At 34.6% G+C, this 20,514-nt stretch overlaps 1 long non-coding RNA gene across 4 annotated transcripts; it reads left to right on the top strand.

Annotated features, from left to right (window-relative positions):
• The first annotated feature begins 1,320 nt into the window (after window positions 1-1,320).
• On the top strand, window positions 1,321-12,144 carry LOC123205046. 4 transcript variants are annotated; one of them, XR_006499708.1, is made up of 4 exons: window positions 1,321-1,792; window positions 9,821-9,970; window positions 10,255-10,306; window positions 11,141-12,144. It is a non-coding gene; the product is annotated as an uncharacterized LOC123205046 (long non-coding RNA). The 4 variants fall into 4 exon arrangements; XR_006499707.1 differs by lacking the exon at window positions 1,321-1,792 and having other exon boundaries at window positions 9,580-9,970; window positions 11,141-11,546; window positions 11,913-12,144; XR_006499706.1 differs by lacking the exon at window positions 1,321-1,792 and having other exon boundaries at window positions 9,580-9,970.
• The last annotated feature ends 8,370 nt before the right edge of the window (window positions 12,145-20,514 follow it).

The raw sequence follows: 20,514 nt of genomic DNA, 5'->3' as shown, positions 1-20,514 counted from the left end.
GGGCTGTGTTGGATGTTAAAAATACTTTACGCAGCTATTTTATTTTTATTCATTCCAACCTATTTCGTTGGAATATAGTCTTATGCTTACCATGTTATATATTCATCCACAAATAATTTCCGATTCAGTTGATTGTGGTTTTTTTTTTTCAAATTTTTGTTTTTATTTTAACTGGGCACAACTCGTTTGTCATCCATCTCAGATGTTTTCATTGAAGATAAGGTAATTGGTTCACCATCAGAATGTGATGCAAAAGTTAATGTGATAAGTGATCATCCTTCTGCCATGTTGAAATTTTCAAGCATTCTCTTGAAGACCTACTCATGTTGTTTCCCATGATTCCTTGTCCGTCAATAGTTTGTTTTACCACATATATAAGGTATTGTTGATTTTTATTCAGTCATTTATGTAGTTCCCCTTGTAGATTTTATCTACTAAAAGTATGGAGCTCTTTACATTTATGAACATATCTTTTTTTGTCTTCAGTGAGTGTTTTGATATGGCTAACTACTTTTGGAAAGTAGGAAACTAATTTTCATTGAGCTAGGTACTTTAAGTTGCGTGGGTTTCCCTTGAGAGAGACAAACAATTTAGAGAGGTGGAATTTCCACTTTGTAAACAGGTTGATTTTCCCGTGTAGAGACAGTGCTTGGCCTAGTTAGTACTTCTAGGCATTTTTGAACGAAAGTAGGGATGATCAGGTGGATCTTTTGGATAATGGCCTTGCGTTTTCATTCTTTAAATATGTGGTCTATAATAGAGGTAATTCTTGTCTAAAATGGATATGTTGTTACACTAATTTTTTATTCATTCGTATGAGAGAATTTATACACATATGTTACATCAATTTAAGAAAATTCAAACCATACAAAAAGGAAATGAATAAAAAAGAAAAAAAATATATATTACAATAATTTTTTTCCTAATCCAAAAACTTAATCAAAACTTTCCAAAAAAATGGATCACATCTTCTATTTCCTAAACTTGAAATGGACCAAATCTTCTAACACTCCCCCTCATGCAGGTGAAAGATGTCAACCATTCCTAGCTTACATGTCAATGATTCAAAACCTGGTTTTAGGATGACTTTGGTCAAAATGTCTACTTATTGTTTTGTGGATGGAATGTATGATAGCTCAATTCCCCATTCAATTTCTGCCTTGATTAAGTTTCTATCTATTCTTACATGCCTCACTTGATCATGCTACATAAGATTATGGTGGGAGAACTCATGATAAATAAAATATGATTGCAGACACTGATCAGTACTGTTATTCTTTTTTTTTTTAATTTGTGGTGATAGTGTAGTTGTCATGGACGCATTTGGTCTTGGAGCTCAAGGAAGTAATGGGTTTACAGCTGCTGATATTTAGTGTTCTTTGCTCATTTTTTATGTGCTTATTATATCTACATGAGAGGGCCTTCTTCTTTCTGGAAGATAAGATATTTTGGTCTCCACCATTATTGAGTTAAAAATTGACATTTGACAAGTATGTGATCTGTATTTATATTTGAAGGATGCAAATGGGCTATTAGTGTTGGCTGATACTGTGATACTTCTATTTGCACCTGAAGATACCATTCTGAGCTGTGCCAATGTATTGGTGTCTGCAGTTGCCCGTGCAAGTCTTTCACCATTGTTCCAAACTGGAAATTCTGGTTGGCCAGATATGTTCAAATTGCCAGCTGCTATTGTCCTTGCATCATCTAATTGGCAAATATACCTCACACATCACATTGCTTTGACAGTAATATGCGTTGGATTGTGGCTTTTCTTTTTAGGCCCTGTCAGGTAAGATGTTCCTCACACTATAGATGCATATTATGTTATTTTAATCAACGGAGTTGTTTCAAAAGCTTTACCTTTGACTGCTCAGAACAGTGCTGCTAAAACTTTAGTTGCAAATTATAAATTTCCAGTTTCCATATTATTTTTAACCACAACCTTTGTGCTTTTCTTTGTACAGTAATGTGGATGAATATGGTAATCCAAACTGGAATACGTTGTTAAACAAAATTTGTTTTGGAGAGTGGGTAAAATTAAATTTAGGTGATTTCAAATATCAAATAAAATTATTATTGGTTATGAATAAGGAACTACATATTCAATTAATATCTCTTGTACAAAAGCATTATTGCAAGTAAATAATATCCTATAGTATCAATTGGATTTCTTAGTTATTCATGGCTCAAATTCTTGCAACATATGTGTTTAGCAAGGCAACATTGGCTTGATAGATGATACCCTATAAGGCAAGGATGGTTGAGCTAAGAATGAGTTAGGTAGGCCCCCAAATTGTCAATTACTAAGACTTCTATCAGGGAATTTTTTGCTCTAATGTGTTTGCCATCACCAAAGGTGTTTATTCAATATATTTCCTCATTATTCTGCAATTTTACGTCTATGTTTTTTTTAATATAGTACCTGAACAAAGACATTCTGTATGCTTTATGCTTTTCCATGATTAACGAAACTATGCTCGAATATTATTCAGCTTTAGTTATATGACATTGAGGGGAAAAATTTTGAACTTTCAAAACGCTTGTCTAAATAAATATACTTATTGGATATTATTGTAGTAACATATCTACTGTCCTTGCAGATAAAAGAAGCTAATAAAATTGTTGTGCTTCTGTTAGGTTCCTAAGTGTAAGGTATGGGACTTGGATCCCACATTGAAAAATATAGGCAACTAGTGTGGGGTTTATATGGCCTTGGGTTCCCATCTCAATAGCTAGCTTTTAAGGTGTGGTTCTTCTAAGATTCGTATCATTGGTATCAGAGCATGACTAGAATGGAAGCGAGGGTGGAGAACTTGGAGTCGAAGATAACGACCGTCAAGGAAGGGCTGGAAGAGGTGAAAGCGAATGGGAGGAAAATCAATAATCGAATAGGAAAAATGGAATCTGACATGGAAACCATTCAGGAGTTCCTAAAAGAACTAAGGGAATCAACAGTGGCAAAGGAAGGGAATGACAAGGGAAAAGCACCAATGGGGACCCACCCATCACTATCCCGTTCACCCATAATCTCACCTTTGGAGCAGACTGAGGAGGTAGATTTGGAGGAAGGAGGGGCTAACAAGGGCGACCGAGAGGAGGTAGAAGTCATCACTGGAGGCCGGAGGGACTTGCAGTACTGTCGTCTAGAACTACCCCTGTTTGGTGGTGAGGACGCCTTAGATTGGGTATCAAAGCTCGAACGTTACTTTCAAGTGAATCGACTGATAGAGAGAGATAAGCTAACGGGGGTCGGAGTTTGCACGGAAGGGGATGCCCTCCATTGGCTGCAATGGCAAGAAAAACACAAACCCTTCTTAGGATGGGAAGCATTTAAAGAGGAGGTGCTAGAGCGTTTTCTACCGTTGGACGAACGAACGGCAAAGGAAGAACTGTTCGCCCTATGACAGAATGGTATGGTGCAGGAATACCGCAGCTATTTTGAACTTCTCTCGGCAGTAGTTGACGGGTTATCAAAAGATAAAATGAAAGTTATTTTCATGAACGACTTGGTGGAAAAAATCCGATCAAAGGTGAAGATGTTCCACCCTCGAATGTTGATGGAGATGATGACACAAGCGCATCAAGTGGAGAAGAAAAATAAAATTATTGACAAAAAGTACGTCCTGAAACCAGGTAAGCCCTTCCCTAAGGTTTATACTCCAACAACCCGCCCCCTCCATCATTCACACTCCAACCTAATTCTTCTCACTCCCCACCCAAGCTCCAATTGATATAATAGCCGATCCAGCAATTCATTTCATAACAGCCCAACCATAACACATTCCCATTACTAGAATCGCAACTCACCTAACCCATCTGTGAACCCAACCCAAGGCCTAAATCACGTTCAACTAGAGACACGCCCCTCTTTTTCCCATCGCAATGAAGGACCTTCAACTTAGGTTACCCAAACTTCTAATGTAAAACCCACAACGAGCTCCGGAGCTTCTTCTTCATTTCCATGACAAGATGGGAATTATCAATGACTTTCAGATAAGGAATTTCAAGCCAAGATGGAGAAGGGACTATGTTTCCATTGTGATGAAAAATTTGCCCCAGGGCATCGTTGTCGATTCTGTCAACTATGAAAAAAACTTCTAGCCAATGAAGAGAAGCTAGAGGAAGGAACAGAGAATCTAGAAGAAGAGGAAATTGTGACAGAGAGTAGGGAGATGGAGGTTAACTTGAACAATAGCTCAGTTATAAGGTTCGATTCACCCAAGACCATGAAATTGATGGGAGAAATAATGGGAAGGAAGGTGGTAGTGTTAATCGACAGCAGTGCCACCCATAACTTTCTTTCCGAAGGATTGGTGACAGAGTTGGGAATTCTAATACAAGTAGCCAATTATCAGTTATATTAGGTGATAATCATAAGATCAAGGGTATAAGAAGGTGTGAAGGAGTCAAACTAACATTGCAAGGACTTCCTTTGAGACTAAATTTTCTTTCATTTTGATTAGGAGAAGTAGATGCAATACTTGGAGTAGAATGGTTGAAGACTCTAGGAGAGGTAAAAATTAATTGGCAAACACAGTCTATACGGTTTGGATAGGAAGGAAGGAAAGTGGAGTTGACTGGAAACTTATCATTAATTCGTCTAGAATCTTCACTGAAGACTCTCTGCAAACTTGTGGTAAAGAAAGAAGATGGTTTTTGGATGGAGTTGAGGGCAATAAATGAGTGCAGTGACAAGGAAATGGCAATAATACATCCAACAATTCAGGAGTTATTGGAGAAATTTAAAATATTGTTCAAGGAACCTTGTGAGTTTCCACCTAAGAGGCACAATGATCATGCCTTATGACTAGTGCTAAGAGCCCAACCGTCTAATTTGCGACCATACCGTTACCCTTACTATCAGAAAACGAAATTGAAAAGGTTGTTCGTGAGATGTTGGCAATAGGTATGGTGAGGCCTAGTGTAAGCCCCTTTTCAAGCCCAGTAATATTGATTCGAAAGAAAGTCAAGGGAAGACGATTTTGTGTAGATTATAGGGCATTGAACAGTATCACTATACCCGATCGATTCCCAATGCCAACCATCAACGAGCTATTGGACAAATTGGAAGCTGCAGAGGTCTTTAGTAAGTTGGACCTCAAATCAGGATACCACTAGATTAGAGTACGGGAAGAAGATATTGACAAAACGGCTTTTAAAACACATGAGGGGCACTACGAATTCATTGTTATGCCATTCGGATTGACTAATGCACTAGCCACCTTCCAAGGGTTGATGAACGAGATTTTCAAACCATATCTTCGTAAATTTGTTTTGGTATTCTTTGACGACATACTAATTTATAGCCAAAGGTTTGAAGATCATATGTGGGACTTACGGGCAGTACTGCAACTCCTTTGGGATCACTAATTAGTCATTAATCAGAAGAAATGTTCATTTGGATAAGATCGAATCAAATATCTAGACCACGTTGTATCCAAAAAGGGAGTAGAGGCTGACCCAAGAAAATTTCAAGATATGGCAGAATGGCCTGAACTGAGGGATTTGAGGGAATTACGCGGATTTTTGGGGTTGAGGGGTTATTATCAAAGGTTTGTGAAAGGGTATGGAAAAATCACTGAACCGCTAACCAACTTATTAAAGAAGAATGCCTTCTGTTGGAGTCCTGAAGCGCAACGATCCTTTGACCAACTCAAAAATGCCATGATTTTGGTTCCAGTTTCAGCCGTTACAGATTTTTCCAAGGAATTTGTAGTTGAGACTGACGTGTCGAGGGAAGGAATTGGAGCTGTACTTATGCAGGAAGGCAAACCAGTGGCATATTTAAGCAAGACCCTCTCTTTACGAACCGTAACAAATCAGTGTATAAGCGAGAACTAATGGCAATAGTGTTTGCATTCCAAAAATGGTGTCACTATCTTCTTGGCAAACAATTCCAGGTACGAAGAGATCAAAAAAGCCTAAAATTTCTCACTAAACATAAGATAATTGGACACGAACAACTAAAGTGGTTGGTCAAGATGCTCGAGTATGATTTCAAAATAGTGTATTGACCCGAGTGTGAGAACAAGGCAGTTGACACTTTATCCAGAAATCTGACTTTCACTGAGCAACTGAATGCCATCTCTGTTATAAAGGTGGAAGGGGCTGAAGAGTTACAAAAAGAAGTTAGCAAAGATGAAAAATTACAAGGCATCATCCAAGACTTAAGATGCAACCCCTCTGCTCATAGTGGATATTCCTTAAAATAAGGCAAATTGATGTAACAAGATAGATTAGTGTTGCCACGCCAATCCAGGTTCATCCCTCTTCTTATGGCTGAATTCCACTCTTCATCTTATGGGGGCCATTCTGGTTTTTTTAGGACTTATAAACTGCTAAGCTCAATCCTATACTGGGAAGGGATGATGAAAGATGTCAAGGCTTTTATGGCAGCGTGTGACACTTGCCAAAAAATGAAATATCAGGCCACTTCTCCCACAAGCCTTCTTCAACCGCTATCTATTCCAACAGATACATGGGAAGAATTGTCAATGGATTTCATTACGGGCCTTCCGAAGGCAAAAGGGATGAGCGTAATTATGGTGGTAATTGGTAGATTGACGAAGTATGGGCACTTTATGGCACTGCAACATCCATTTGCAGCCAAGGACGTCGCATAATTATTTATTAAGGAGGTGGTACGCCTCCATGGGTTCCCAAGAACTGTAATTTCAGATAGAGACAGTGTGTTTTTGAGTAATTTTTGTAGGGAATTATTCAAGGCAGCGGGGACAATAATGAAGTATAGTATAATGTACCATCCTTAAACAGATGGGCAAACGGAGGTGGTGAATCGAAGTCTCGAAAGTTACCTATGCTGCTTTTGTGGGGATCGACCACGAGAATGGCCATAATGGTTAGCTTGGGCTGAATATTGGTATAACATATCATTTCATGGTTCGGCAGGCATGACTCCATTTAAAACGGTTTACAGAAAGGACCCCCCACCTCTTCTTAAATGGGTGGAAGAAGATTCAAAGATCGAAGAAGTGAATGTCATGATACAAGAAAGAAATCTAATCCTCAAGGAATTGAAAAATAATTTATGCAAAGGTCAAGAAAGGATGAAAAGGGTTGCCGACAAATATAGAAGAGAGGTGGAATTACAAGTAGGTGATCGCGTGTTTCTCAAGCTACAACCATACCGTCTTCATTCGTTAGCATCTCGCCCAAATGAAAAATTGAGCCCACACTTTTATGGGCCTTATGAAGTGATTGAACGAATTGGGCAAGTGGTGTATCGACTAAAGTTATAAGAGGAAGCAAGAATACATCCTGTCTTCCATATTTCACAATTAAAAAAACAAATGAGAGCGGCAGCAGTGTGTCAACCATTACCGAAATGCTTGAATGAGGGAATGGAGTTGGAGGTATATCCAGAAAGGGTGTTAGCACAGAGGTACTCCACCTAGGGGGACTTGGAATTGTTGACCAAGTGGGAAGGCTTTTCGGATTGGGAAAACTCTTGAGAGTTATATGACAATCTCAAGTATCTCTTTTCTCGCTTACACGTTGAAGGCAATGTGCCTCTCGATGGGTGGGGTAATATTAGAGTGAAAGTGTACATACGAAGGAAGACAGAAAAAGAAAAAAGAGAAAGTCCACTTGGCAGCACTAATCCACCTAGCAGCAACAATCCGTATGACAACAGTGCAGGAGACATGAATGCTACCCAATTAACTAAGGAAACTGCAACAAATTGTGGAACAAATGTCAACCCACCAACTAAGGAAACCATTACAGACCAAGATTGATAGGAAGCAGAAAAGATAAGCAGGCAGCAGACATTGGGAACCATCAAGTCAAGGGAGGCTGATGTGGCGCTAGAAGAATGGAGGAACAATGACAAATGAGGGAAAAAAAATTGCAAAAGCCTGTAGAGTGGAGAGAGAGGCAGAGAATATTGAAGAAGAAGAAGTAGAGTAAGGAAGAGACCAGTCTCTCAAATGCTGGATTAGTCGAATATATTTTGGCTTGCTACTCTTTTGTTACTGGCTTGTTAATCTTTTGTATTTTGATTGTTAATCAATTCAGTGTATGAAACAAGAGTGATTGGAGATTGAACCTTGTATTCATTTTCCAGTAATATACAATACACACTGCAGTTATTACATTTCTGTCTCATACATTAATCCATATACAACATCAAAATATTTAAGCTGCTAGCAAGGTTGTGATCGGATATCCATCTGAGCTCCTTTTTGCTGGGAGAGTTTCTTGATTTCCTCTTGATACAACAGCTCTAGTGACTCCTGACACCTATCAATTGGTATTAGAGTCATCACCATGTCTCTCAATTGCAATCGTGCGGCGCAGGTGGTGACATTGGCATTGCAGTGTTCTCCCAGGGCTAGCAGGGAGCTAGCGCATAGCCAGCCCGCGTGGGCGTCGAGGCTACGAAGCGTGGTGGTATGTTAGGATCCTAAATGCAAGGTATGGGACTTGGATCCTACATAGGAAAGTATGGGCAACTAGTGTGGGGTTTATATGGCTTTGGGCTCTCCCATCTCAATAGCTAGCTTTTGAGGTGTGGTTTTCTTAAGGTTCATATCAGCTTCATGGTTTCATGAATTCAAAAAATTCATGGATTATAAATAGTACATTTTCACATGCATGACATGTACTTTAATCAACAGTGAGTATCCATCTAAGCTTTATTTGTTAATCATCAGTTTGAAACAATATTTTGAATATGAGAAAACAAAGGCTAGCTTGTCTAGTTGGATTACATATGCTGCTAAGCAGAGTTATCATTAGGTTCTTTGAGATATTTACCTCATGAATTGAGATTTAACTAGCAGAAACCATTCATTTTCAATTAAACCTTGCTTCTAATGCATAAACCTAAACTAAGGACAAAGGAAACATTGAAGTTTAACACTTAAACTTATTTCATAAAATCTGTTCCTATTGCAACCTCAGATTTACAGGGATGTGGGTAAGGGGTATAAGAGCCTGCTGTTGCAAAGCTCTCTCCTGGCCAAGCGGCTTATCAATTCTTGGCTGGCTATCAAAATGGGAAGTTTCTGCCCACAGACAGCAAGTTTCCTTCTATTTATTGGAACTTGTGAAGGCATTTCTGTCTAAAGTCAAATATCAGAACCAAGTTTTAAAATCAATTTCAATCCAATAGTTTTGTTTTCCATTCACATCTACTAGATGCTAATTATCTTTCTATTTTGTTGCTGTAGTTGAAAGAGCATCAGATCCTATCCTTCCTAATTAATGTAAAAAAAAGAGAAACAAGTATAACTGGTAGAAAAAATTTGATGTATTGAGCGTAGTTTATTTTTGGATGTAACAAATTATTTTGAATCAATAATTATGAATGCTATATATGATGTTTAAGATGGGTGGTTCTTATCAGATGAGGAAAGTTGCTGCACTCGTTTCTCTTATTTTTCCATGCATCACATAAAATGATATGATTATATTTTCCACTTTCATTTGGAGTATGGCTTTTTATTATCTTTCCTGCTATTAAGAAATTTGGAGAATGGACACTAGGTATAATATATACATGTCAAGAAGACCTACTATGCTGATCTTTCATTTGTTTGTGAGATATTTTTGAAGGGCTTGTTTTGGCTGAGTCTATGAGGCTTGTTTTCTACCATTGTTGTATTCTAGGAAGCATGTGGTGCGTTTCCATGCTTCGGAAACGTTTCGGTTTTCGAAACGGCCCGGAACGGAAACGAAATGTTTTGGGGCAGTTTTGGTAATTTGGAAGAAAAAAGGAAACGTGTTTCTGCATAATACTCTTTTGATCTTATGCAACAAAAAAACTTAATCGTCTCCTCTCCATGTTTGTCAGCCTGTCACAAATCTCTCCATCTCCGGTGTCCAAAATTTTGACCTTCACAGGCATCTTGAAGTCTCAGTGAATGCATCTCCGGCTTCATCAGAGTGCATCCTTGGCTTTGACACTCTGTTCCGTCTCCGGCTTGGCAGCTTCATGCTTTAGGTTCATTTATTCTACACAATTTACGAAAATTGACGTTGCTTATTCTACTTTATCCCATGTATTATGAAAATCCACGCTGCTGCAACTGATTCCTTAGCCATCAATATTCATCTCTGCAGTGCACACATGTAAATTATTAATTATGTAATCTGTAATTCTTTTACCATTAATAAATGTTTAGCTACATAATACATGGCTTATGAAAATCTGTAATTCAATTATGCAAACCTGTAATTCTTTGGCCATCTTCTTATTATGTAAACCTGTAATTCTTGTCGTTTCAGAATCTTGCTGAGCAGCTCGAGTGTAGTGTGAGTGACAGACCTCACTTGCATGGTGGGTATGCTTCAAATCTTATATCTTTGTGATCTGATGAGTTGTTTTTTAGATTGTTTGACTTTTGGCTTGTTTATGAGATTTGGGTTTTGAAAGTTGTGACTTTGTGTTTTGTTTTAGAAGTCTTTATCTATTCTGCATTTTGTGACTTTGAGGATTTGATGTCTCTTGTATGACTAGTTTTTTTCTTCAATTTAGAGCTTCTGGTTTGATTTGAATGTTGTTTTAAGATGAAAGTTTCTTTGAGATCAAGTGGGTTGAATGATTTTTCCAGTTAGAATTCTGGGTTTATGCAGGACAAATTTTTACAGTTTGAAAATTACAGAACTTGGTTTTTGTCTTAGCTTCACTGATTTGACTTTCTGGAAGTTGGAAAGTGTTAATAGCTTGATAATTTCCAATACAGTTTTCTGGTGATGGTGTACTGATGTTGTTTACCTATACACAAATTTGAGTTTAGAGTTTAATAGTTCATTGTATAGTTAATATCATAGATGTTGCTTTTTCAATTGTGATGTAATGCAATTGTTGCATTTTTTTTTAAATAAAAATACAGATTATTGTATATTTTTATTAAAAAAATTGATAATTAAAATATTAACCCTATATTTTTAATATTTACACGTTTCTCTATGTTTTTGTTTTCTATATTTTTTAGAAAATGCGTTTTGACGTTTCCGTCTCCGTTTCCATGCTATATAAATTGTGTTGGCTGATTATAATTCAACTGAAATACATTGTTTTTTTGTGAATAATGCTTGATTTCTTTTGTGTATGTAAACAATCACTCATTTAAGGAACTCTGCTTTAACTGTTTATTTCTTGATTTTGTAGGGTTGCGTTTCTTTTATATAATCTTCTGAATCTCAACAATGATGGTTTTCCACTTGAACCATGAAGTTCTTGTATCTTGATGTATTGTGTTAAGGGTTTATCTTCAGGACAATTTTTCCATTTGTCGCTTTCTAGGCAATGATCTTCAGGCCTCGGCACAATCAACCCTAACGGAAAAAAAAAATGATTTTATGAGCCCAATGGTACAATTCTTCCTTTTAACTTCTGTGCTATGGGCTCAGATAACTTTTACTAACACATTTCTCTGTTACCAACAAGGTATCAGATGAATTATTCTCAGGTGGGAATCTTCTAGAAAAAAACATGAAATTTCTATCTAACAAGCTTCAAGAAATACCAAAGGAACTTCCGTTTTATCAATTTCTTTTGTTGGTCTATCTTCAAGGTACTTAGATAACCTTCCTAAGATGTTATGGTTCTAAACATGTGTATCATTTTTGTTTTCTCAGTGGGCTTCTGCGAAGGAATGCTACCGATGGGATCTTTCTAAATTAATTTTAGCCCCATAAAAATTGAAAATTCAATATGCCAGTTCTAAAATTTTTTCAAACTTACTGCTCATAAATTTGTTTGATACTTGAAAAAATACTATACAGTATTTTTATACTATGCAATGTTGTGCGTCAAACATACTCGTAGTAGTCATTACCATAAATCTATTAAGTAATTCTAAATTTACTCCCTGGTTGTTTCATTGTTATCTTATTTTATTTTCATTTAGTTAATGTTCTTTCTTATTTACTTTTCACAGCCGAAAAAATAAGGGAAAGATGGTGTTGAATGTTGTTTCCATTGTTGTAGAAGCTGTAGAATGGTGAATGTGAAGGAACAAGTTGAGAATTAGTAAAATAAAAGATATTAGGTATTGGTGGACCTAGGTAGTTTTTTCTTATTTTACATTATTGTCTTGTATCTCTTCCAGGATCTAGCTGTAATCATGAATTATTTTTTAAAATCACCTTACTTTTGGTTTGTTCCTTGAATCATTGTTGTCTTACTCAACTTTGAATATGAAAGTGAAGCGAATATATATACATTCAGCAAGAGAGCATCTTAAACAGTTTGCTCTCATCAATTATTGATCATGTGAGACAAGACTACCACTTGAAATGGATTATTAAAAAAATTGATCATGAATGTTATTAACATTGTTGCAAAAGCTGGAAGGACTTTTACCTTGGGTAGAATGATACAAAAACATGTTGGATTAACACTCAAGGAACAAGCTGGGAATTAGTTAAAAAAAAGGTATTAGTTTTTTCTCACTCTAAATTATTATCGGCATCTCTTCCACAATCTAGTTGTACTCCACTATAATGTAAAAGTGGAGTAAATATATATATATATATATATATATATATATATATATATATATATATATATATAATTGTGTGTATTAGTTATTAATATTAATTTATGCATTAATAATGATATATCATTATATTATTTAATAATTTTAAATAAGATATAAAATAATACCAAATTATATAGTAATACATCGTTGTTAATACACAAACTTAAAACCAAAAGATTTTTTCCCACCCAAGATTTGTTGAATCCCAATTAGTACTTACTAAGTATCGAAAATTCAAGTTTTTATCCGTGGATTGTTAAATTAATAGAATTAGTTAGTTTCAGAGTAAAAGTGTTATTTAATTAGTAATAGATTAAAAAAATAAATTTTTATCTTATTTCCTCTATTGGTTTAAAAAACTAACAATTTTTTTTAAGATTAAATTTTAAAAAGTTATATTTCACCCTTAGAGTTTAGGGTTTTTTTTGTCCCTATTTTTGGCCACTAGAACTGTCTTCGAACTCTTCTTCAGCCCAATCGTTGTTCCCCCATGGTTTTGATGCTCTCTCTTACTCCCAATTCAATGTCTATCTCATCCGTTGTCATCCATGTCTTCAGCCCAAGTCTCCAATTCAATGGGAGACTAACATTAGTGAATGTCCGATACAAAAAATGAGAGAAAGAAAAGTAAATTCTAGTAAAGGGAAAAATATAACTTTTCAAACTATTGGATAGGAAAAAATTGTTATTTTTTAAACTAAAGAAGATGTTTTTACTCTTATGTTTAATTGATTTTATTAATTTTAAGAACTCATAAATAAGAGTTAAAGTTTTTAATATTTAGTAGATATCAGTTTAGAGATTCAACAAACATTGGGTGAGAATAAGTCTTTTGGCCACAAATCAATAGTCATTCATATTACTTTTGTATATGCATACATAGTATATGGCAAGAGAGCATCTTTAAAAACTTGCTCCCAACAATTATTGATCATGTAAAGACAAGACTGCCACTTCAATGGATTATTAAAAAATTTGGGCGAATCCATTTTTCCTTTTTGATTGCAGAATTAACCCTTTATTTTATTTATTTGTTTTTCGCATAATGTTCATGATAATGGCATGTTGCTTTCAATGTTTTGTCTTTTCAGCTAAATGGATTAAACTTTTGAAAAAGAAAAGGTAAAACAAAAACATACTTCAATATTGAACATTTGATGTATAATATTTTTTACTCCTAAATTTATTTTAACCATGTTAGGTCTAGTCAGTCATAAATTCGAAAAGTTTTATGTTCAGAATTTTTGTTTTAATTATTTTAAAGGCTAGGATATATTAGTTAGAAAATGGGTTATGAAAATTATTTCATACAACCGTGAATAGGGGTGAATATGAAGTGAATCGAGTCTAAACATCTTTTGACTTTAGTTTAATTTGAATAAAAAATTATTCGAGTCTTTTTATTTGAGGTTGCAGGCAAATTCATCAATTTTTTGGTAATTTTATTTAGTTATTAATTTATTTTATTTTTACTGAATTGGAGGTTCTGGAGTTGGGCTGTTTAAACAACGGCGTGAAGTAGAGTTAATTAATGTCGTGGTTGAAAATGGGTAATACAGCGTAATTTAGTAAGGAGTGGATGCTAGTCAGTGAGGTTTTTGTGAGTGAAAAGAGGCGTAAAAATGAGATGTGATAAAAAAGTGTTAAGAAATAACCATCTAGGTCCACCAAAATGGATTTGAAAATTTAATTCATAAAAAATTGATAGTTTTATAAATTAAAAAAATAATATTTTATTATTTTTAATATATTATTAATTAAATAATTATTTTATTTTTAGAATTATTATTTTTAATAATTTATTAATAAAAATTTAGATTTTTAATAATTGCTAATGAAAGATTAGATTTGCATTAATATGTCTTTTGGCCTTTAAATTATTGTCCTGACGCAGAATCATACATTATTTTTTTGATTACTTTAATTTTGTTTTGCTCATTGTCATCTTAGTCAACTTTAAATATAAATTGGTGGACATATACATTTATGAAATTATTTCTCATTCTAAATTATTGTCCTGCAGACTGCATCTCTTCAGAATCCAGCTGTAATTATGAAATTATTTTTCAAGTTACTTTAATTTTGATTTCTTTATTGTTGTCTTACACAACTTTGAATGTAAAATTGAAGCGAATATATACATGTATGTTCTAAGAATGTTATATTATATTTATATATTTGAATAAATAAATAATATATATTTAATTTTTATTGTTATATAATTAATATTATTTTATTTTTAATTTAAAATTAATATCTATTTAATAATATATATTAAATATTTATTTGTATATTTATAATTTTATTATATATATATATGAATTATTTAAAAAAGTGATAATGAATGTTATTAACATTGTTGCTGAAGCTGCAAGGAGTTAATCTTGGGTAGAATGATACAAGAACATGTTATTGATATTAATTAAAATAAGGAGCCGTTTTCCCGCCTAAATCTTTTTTCGCAACAATTTTTACGTTTTATCTTTTTAAGTAAGAAAATACCCCTCGTTTAATTTATCAATGTTACCGTAGCATTTCGCCGATTTATTGTCTACATTTCACTATACACATTAAGATTAAGTTATCTGTAATGAATAAAATCTATAAATTGAAAAACAGATTAATTTTTTATAAAATAATTGATTGTTATATATCAAAAATAATGGATATATCGAAAATGGTATGTTTTTCTCAAAATGGTACGTTTTCTTCTCAAACAGGTTGAGTAAAAGGTGTGCGGGAATCTGAAAAGGGTGCGGGAAGAGGTGCAGGTGCGTGAAAAGGTGAGACAAGCATTGCGAGTGCGTGGAAGGGTGTAGCAAGCATTGCGGGTGCGTGCAAGGGTACAACAATTGCTGAAAGGGTGCGGCAAGCATTGCGAGTGCGTGGAAGGGTGTGGCAATTTCTGAAAGGTGCGACAAGCATTGCGGGTATGTGGAAGGGTGCGGCAATTGCTGAAAGGGTGGGTGAAAGGGTGCGGCAAGCATTGCGGGTGCGTAGAAGGGTGCGACAATTTTCTGAAAGGGTGAGGCAACTCACTGCGGGACGCGTGGCGTGGTGCATTGAGTGAGAAAATTACTAATAACTGTTCGATATGCAAATCAAAACGTCAACCAAACCACAAAGATCGACAGTCTCGCCAAAACCAAAATTACTTACACTCAATTCACTGTCAGAAAACCGTCGTCAAAAAACTACGACAATATCGTCCAAGTTGTCTGAGTCGTCTCAGGTACATATTAATTGTTAACATTGATTCGTCTTTCAGACATTGGATGAGATTTAGATTTTCATTTCGTTGGATGTATGGATGTCGATTGGTTGATTAAAGTTTAGATTATGCGATTAATTTTGCTGGTTTGACTGTGTTGGTTTAGAATATCTGATTTTACCGGATTGATTGTGTTGGTTCGTCGTTATGGGAGGACGAGATGTTATTTTGACTGTGCCGATTTCCTTTTGCACACCGTTGACACATTCACGCGCACATTCACACTTACAGACCACCATTGACACCTTCAAGGCCACTCCCCTTCTTTTGTACCCCTTTCACATATCGATGCACCCTTTAGCACTTCTACGCATCCACGTACCCTTTAACATTTTCCCGTACCCCTTCACACTTTCCCTCATCCTTTCACATATCGACGCACCTCTTAGCATTTCCACACACCCTTCATACATCCACAACCCCTTCACATTTTTTCGCACCCTTTCACACTTTCCCACACCCCTTTGCACTTTCATGCACCCTTTAACATTTTCCCGCACCCCTTTGCACTTCCACGCACCCCTTCACACTTTCCCGCACCCTTTTACACTTTCCCGCACCCATTTGCACTTCCACACACCCTTTAACATTTTCCCACACCCCTTCACACTTTCCCGCACCCTTTCACACTTTCCTGCACCCCTTTGCACTTGCACGCACCCCTTAACATTTTCCCACACCCCTTAACATTTTCTCGTACCCTTTCATACTTTCCCGCACCCCTTTACACTTCCATGCACCCTTTAACATTTTCCTGTACCCCTTAACATTTTCCCACACCCCTTCACACTTTCAATAAATAAGGCGAATCGCTAAACTTTGTTAGATTTGGCATAAAATTTTTAATTTCATTAAAACTTTGATTGATACCTAAACGAGAACATACTCCTTCCATAAATCCTTCGTAATTGCTTCTTCTATTAACTGAAAATAATTTTTGAAATCCACCGATATATTTTAGGTTATTACCCTCTTCGTTGTGTCATTCTCCACTGAATCCAAGCACGAACATCACTCCTATCATTCTTTCTAATGGATGGATTCAAGAACAAAAATATGAGGTTAGTTTAGAATAAAGCAGATTTGGACTATTGAAAATAAGTGAAGAAAGAAAGAGATCTTTGTGAAATAACAATAAGGATTTCTTTCTAGAGGAAGTAAATAATCGTAGTTTTATTAATATTGCAGTAAATACTTTCATCTACCGCAAATTTACCATATCTAAATATTAATGACGAATTGAATTCTCTTCTTATTAAAATTATTTATTAAATTTTTTTAATAAAGGGGTTTTCATTACAAATGATAAGTTGTGCATGCATGCACACGTTCACACATTAGAGTTTTCACGCACCTGTTAGATTATAATGCAATGCACCCATCCATGCACCGCTGCACCCGTTGTCGCACCCTTTCAGGCAGTCGCAATGCTTGTCGCACCCTTTTTGCAATTGCCATACCCTTTCACGCACCCACAATGTTTGTTGCACCCTTTCAAAAATTGTCACACCCTTCCACACACCTGGAATGCTTATTGCACCCTTTCATGCACCCGCACCTCTTCCTACACCCTTTTCAGATTCCCGCACCCCTTTCCAAATTCCAGTACCCATTTCCAAATTCCCGCATCCATTCCAGCACCCGCACCCCTTTCTAGATTTTCACACCCCTTTCCAAATTTTTGCACATTTTTTCAAATTTTCGCATCTCTTAATGTACCCATTCCATTTCTGTACCCCTTTCCAAATTTCCGCACCCCTTTCCAAATTTCCACACCCCTTTCACACAACCTGTTTGAGAAGAAAACGTACTGTTTTCGATATATCTATTATTTTCGATATATAACAATCAATTATTTTATAAAAAATTAATCTGTCTTTTAATTTATAGATTTTATTCATTACAGATAACTTAATCTTAATGCGTATCGTGAAATATAGGTAATTAATCGGTGAAATACTACGGTAACATTAAGAAATTAAACGAAGGGTATTTTTGAAATGAAAAATATAATTTACTTAAAAAGGTAAAACGTAAAAATTATTATCACAAAAGGTTTAGACAGAAAAGCGGCTACCTATTTTAATTAGTATCTCTGTTGGAATTACGAAGGAAATAGTAAAAAAAAAAGATATTAAGGTTGCCTGGACATAGATAGCATTTTCTCACTCTAAATCTAGTTGTATTCAACACATTCAATTAAATTATGCGCTAACTAATTTGTTTATTACTAATTAAAAAATTAAATAATTTAATATAAAAATAAAATAATATTTAATTATATAATAATAATAATAATAATATATTATTATTATTATTATATAAATTAATATTTATTCTCCATGTATATTATTTTATTTGTATACAAAGAAAGACAGCATCTTAAAAAGTTTGTTTACAGTAATTATTGATCATATAAGACAAACTTACCACTTTAATGGATTATTAAAAAAATTGGGCAAACCCATTTTTTCTTTTTAATTGTGGAATTATCTTGTTGTTTTTTATGTTTTGCCTTTTTGGCCAAGTGATAAAGTTCAAGTTTCACTCACTGTCTTTTAAAGTTCGAGAAAATAAATAAACAAGCCAAAACAACAGGATTTAGTGAAATTGTCTCATTTTTTTTTTTTAGATTTAAGCAAAAATATTTTATTTACCTAAAATTACCGAAATATCCTCATATAAAAGATAAAAAATTTTCATTATCTTTACTAAAATTTTTCCAGCTTTACTGTACTCAAAACTAAGTCAAGAATTAGTAAAGTAAAAGATATTGGGTTTTGGTGGACCCAGATAGTTTTTTCTCCTTCAACATTATTGTCTTGTGTCTCTTCCAAAATCTAGCTGTAATCATGATTACTGTTTAAATCACCTTACTTTTGGTTTGTTCATTGAACCATTGTTATCTTACTCAACTTTGAATGTAAAAGTAAAGCGAATATATGCACATATAGCAAGAGAGCATCTTAAACAGTTTACACTCATCAATTATTGATCATGTAAGACAAGACTACCACTTGAAATGGATTATAAAAAAAAAAAATGGTTATGAATGCTATTAACCTTGTAGCGAAAGCTGGAAGGACTTTACCTAGGGTAGAACGATACAAAAACAAGTTGGAACACTGAAGGAACAAGCCGAGAATTAGTAAAGAAAAAGGTGCTAGACATTAGCTTTTTCTCACTCTAAAATATTGTCACCATCTAGCTTGTACTCATTTTCTTCCTCGGTTTAAAAAGAAATAATGCGACGTATTTAGCAAAGAGTGGGCGCCAATTAGCGAGGTTTTTGTGCATGAGTGAAAAGAGGCATGAACATCACGCCAGATAAAGAAGCGTGGAGTCAATGAGTATAAATTAAAGCAACAGGTGTGGGGCAAAAGCTGACACGTCGGAAGCACAAATGTCGCTGTTGTTCTGCCATAGTGGCAGTGACCCCACTTTACCCTTCTCCATCTCAGGCGCTACAGCACAGCCCCAGTTAAATTTACAATAAAATTTCTCCAATTTTTTTCTTGTAATTAATTTAATATACTTATTATTTTAATTAAAAAGAAAAATAAGGCACGTGAATGGGTAGTTGAAGGGTGGCCCCAAAATAAAAAGACGTTGGAAAAAGTCTAGTCTGACACAACCGTATGTTGCGTAATTTATACGTCGACTTTATCCAACATTTGCTTTTACTTTAAAAAAAGAGACATCATGAAGCCTCTTTGTGGAATGGAATCTTCAACTTCAACCGACGAGCGTGCAAGTCTCGTTGCGACTCCCAAGGAAAGACTTTGGGATGGGTGGTTCAACGAGGCGCGTCCTTATAGTCTCTCTTTGACATTCAATTACATCTTTGCACACATCACGAGTTTTTAATTTAATAGTGTTAATTATGAATAATTAATCATGATTAAAATAAGTTAACAATTGTATTGTCCCTTAAGAATAGGGTGACGAAGATGAGTCATTGTGAAAAGGCCAATGACTATAGAAATCTCAAATTTTTATCTTTTAATTTTAAAAAATTTAAACACTTTAGTTATAACTAAATTTTTATTAAAAATTTTAATTAAAATTAAAGATAAAATTATCATTTATTAAAAAATTAAAGTTTTACCATATTTAAAAAATTATAATTTTTCTCAAACTTAAAGTTTAAAAAGTAATCAAAACTTTGGTCTCTGATAAAAAACGATCAAAGAAACAAGGGAAAAAAACTGAATGAGAGATAAGAGAGGGAAGAGAGGATAACCGATGGCTGATGAAAAAGAAATTGATGTCAGAGGAAGAGAAACAAACCCTAAGAGGGTTTTGGTTATTTTTCAAACTTTAGATTAGAAAAAATATAAGTTTTTAAATATGAGAGAATAAAATGTGATAAAACTTTAATTTTTTAATAAATAATGATTTTACCTCTAACTTTAACTAAAATTTTTAATAAAAATTTAATTATAGGTGAGTGTTTGAGTTCTTACAAATTAAAGAGTGAAAGTTTAGGATTTCACTATACTATACTTGGGTGAGAGATAGTCCTTTGGCCTTGTGAAAAAACCCATGTTGAGGATGCATTGAAAAAAGAGAGAGAGAGTGATGCCGCCAATCCCAACGATGAACAAAGATATGAATAAAAACCTATATCCTAGAAAGGAAAATTTAAAATTTAAAAGTTTAATTTGAAAAAAAAATATTTTTTAAATTTGTAAAAAATAAATAATATTTTATTATTTTTAATATATT

This window comes from Mangifera indica, unplaced genomic scaffold (genome assembly GCF_011075055.1).
Source record: "Mangifera indica cultivar Alphonso unplaced genomic scaffold, CATAS_Mindica_2.1 Un_0001, whole genome shotgun sequence".
NCBI classification, from domain to species: Eukaryota; Viridiplantae; Streptophyta; class Magnoliopsida; order Sapindales; family Anacardiaceae; genus Mangifera; species Mangifera indica.
Note: the sequence above shows the minus strand (reverse complement) of the source record. Positions and strands in the feature narration are given on the sequence as shown.